Here is a 3,079-nt window from a genome sequence, read left to right on the forward strand (position 1 = left end):
AGCTATTTAAAAAAGTAGAAAAATCAACATGTTTAAAATGGACGTACGGACATTTTGGTAATGATTATAGAGTTGCTACGCTTACTAAATCGTACCTAACTACTAAAGGAATCACCATGCAAAATTTGAAATCGATAGGACAATTCTAACATGTCTAAATTAACGAAAAAAGCTATCCGTGACGGACGGACGGACGTACGGACGGACGTACGGACGGACGGACGGACCGACCCTAAATATAGAAAAGCTTCGCTTTTAAAAAAAAAAGAAATGAAGAACCATTAATTTTAGGTGAATTATTCTTTTAATTTAAGTTATAGCCTATTTTTCAATGCTTATGAATATACTTTCAAAATCAATTATCTATCTATCTATCCAAACAATTCTCTATCTATCTATCCAACTAACTATCTATCAACCTATCATTATTTAAAAGAATGAAATGTAGAACCATTAATTGTGGCTGATTTATTTTTTTATTTACGTTATAGCCTATTTTTCTTTGTTTATGAATATACCTTTTTAACCAATTATCTATCTATCTATCTAACCAATTATCTATCTATCTATCCAACCAATTCTGTGTTCTGACCTGCATAGTATTTCAGCTTGACTGCCCACAGGTAGAATTTTAAAGTTTGTTTCTAGCCATTCTGTGTTGACTTCTGCAAATATTTCAACTTTATCTACACACAGTTTCTTAATTTGTTCAATAGTTTCTTACATCAAAGGTGCGGTAAACCTAAAAAGAATAGACCATTAGACTAATCCAGATATCCTTTACAATAAATATATGCATTTGATTTAAAATTTAAAATGTTTAAAATTGATAAAAATAAAACTTTTGGAATGATTTTGAATTGAATAATTTTTAGTGACAGAAGGTCAAACTTTATTTGCTTTTGTAAAAGAAATTGATTGAATTTGAATTATTGAAGAAAGAAATTAAAATAAATTTGTTTACAATAATAATTAAACTTACATAGTCTTTCTCAAGCATCTTTTACTTCAACATTTCTTGGCTGTCAACATCAATAACTTCATCACTCATAGCTTCTTCATCATTACTTTCATCATCATCTTTGGTATCATCATCAACTATATCATCATCTTTGGTATCATCATCAACTATATCATCATCTTGATCAGATCATCAGCAATCAACTCTTATCTCATCCTCTAGTACTCCTTTGTCAATGGGTGCTCCTTTGTCAATTGGTGCTCCTTGTCAGCTTGTGATTGTCAGCAGCTGCAGCTCTAAAATAGATATACTTGAGGAGCTGGAAGATGATGATAATGAATCATTAGTTATTTTAAAGACTTGACTTAAGATTCTTTTGTTCAACACTATTAAAGATGACTTAAAGGACTCATTTGCTGATATTAATGAAATTGCTAGTTTCAAGGCTCTTTAAATTTGACCCTTAAATGTATGTACCTTTTTCAAGTGGCAGTTTTGCTTGTAGGCCACTTCTTGCAGGGTTCCCTCTCTACTGGGCTGGCTCCACTCCAAGCCACTCCTAAAGATCATCAGATTAGGATTGAATGGATACATAATCATCAGACAATTTAACTATTCAGTGCCAGATTCAATTTTAAGGAGATCAACTTTGCTTGCATGAATTTGATTGCTTTAAACATCTGATAGCATTAAACTAAACTTTACACACCTGCAAGCTTCCCAACTCAAGCTCAACCCTTGTTTGGTAGGGTGTTGGGGATTTGAGTGCCAGACATTTATCCACAGTTGACCAACTCTAGTGTTGCTTGATCCTTCACTCTGAACTCTACCAGATCATCTCTGTCACCATCACCATCAGCAGCAACAGTCCTTAACAAGACAAGATCAGGATCAACATCAACAATGCCTCAGCCCCACCTCTCTTGGCTACTGAGCAAATTGTAAAAAAGAGTCAAAATTCTACCTTTTTAAATCTTTGGTTTCTTTCAGATTGTTTCAGACATTCATTTTAAATAAAACACTTAGGATATCTGGAAATAAAATTAACAATTAATAAGGTCTATTCATCAATAATCTTTCCTGCCTATGACTGCTAATTTAAGTTAAGTTAAGGGGATTAAATGCAGCAAAAGCAAAATCAAGAAAAGAATCATTTAGACTTTTACATTTACATAAGAATCATTAATATTGGCATCCTATTTACATAAAGCCTTACTCAAGCTAAACAAGTTTAAATAATAATTTCATAACTAAATCTTCTTGATCTTTGGTGGAAATAATCATCTGGAGGATCCTCTTGACAATGGGGACTCTTCTGCCAATGATGATCTAGAAAATTCAGAAGATTAAGGTGAAATTCCATTTTGCTGCTCTAGATGTACATTCTGTACATTCTGTATCAACCTATTCTGGTTTTAAAAGAAATGTAGAACCATTAATTGTGACTGAATTATGCTTTTAATTTTTTGTGTAATTAATCAATGTAAGTTTTTAACCAATTATCTATCTATCTATCCAAACAATTCTCTATCTATCTATCCAACTAACTATTTATCTTCCTATCATGGTTTTTTCAAAAAATGAAATGTAGAACCATTAATTGTGTGTGGATTATTCCTAGTTTAAGTTGTAAATCCTGCTGTCACTGGAGGCTAACTATGCAGGGAGGGGACAATAGGCTGTTTATTACACTATTCCCCAAGTTTTTATAATATTGTTTTCTTATTTGTTGGCTAAACACCTTTGGGGACTTTAGTGTATTGTGACTGGTTGATTTATTAATTTGAGTGTTCAAACGTTTCAACAACTTATCTTACGCTACAGAAGGGGTAATTTTGTGTATTATCATTGGGGATGTGCATTAATTTATTGGCCATTGTCTTATCCCTTTAGATCCTTGCTAACTATGCTTTAATGCTAAATTTCACGCAGAAAGAGTTAGTGGTCTTAAATTTTACAGGATAAAAATTCATTCTATACTGATTAATAGAAAGTGTAGCATAAGGATTTTGTTTTTTGATGAATACTGCCACTAATATCATATAGCATTTCATATCATGTTATGCTAAATGCAAGGTTGAACAAAGCTGAAGCAATTAGATGATTTGAAGTTACTAT

The 3,079-nt window shown here is 32.1% G+C and overlaps 1 long non-coding RNA gene across 2 annotated transcripts; it reads right to left on the reverse strand.

The window, feature by feature from the left end:
* Window positions 1-591: 591 nt before the first annotated feature.
* Window positions 592-2,010, reverse strand: LOC145315329 (uncharacterized). 2 transcript variants are annotated; one of them, XR_013878041.1, is made up of 5 exons: window positions 1,926-2,010; window positions 1,671-1,831; window positions 1,439-1,520; window positions 983-1,257; window positions 592-665 (listed from the first exon to the last, which is right to left on the reverse strand). It is a non-coding gene; the product is annotated as an uncharacterized LOC145315329 (long non-coding RNA). The 2 variants fall into 2 exon arrangements; XR_013878040.1 differs by lacking the exon at window positions 592-665 and adding an exon at window positions 691-742.
* Window positions 2,011-3,079: the final 1,069 nt, after the last annotated feature.

This window comes from Acartia tonsa, chromosome 3 (assembly GCF_053477335.1).
Source record: "Acartia tonsa isolate MP-2025a chromosome 3, ASM5347733v1, whole genome shotgun sequence".
NCBI lineage: Eukaryota > Metazoa > Arthropoda > Copepoda > Calanoida > Acartiidae > Acartia > Acartia tonsa.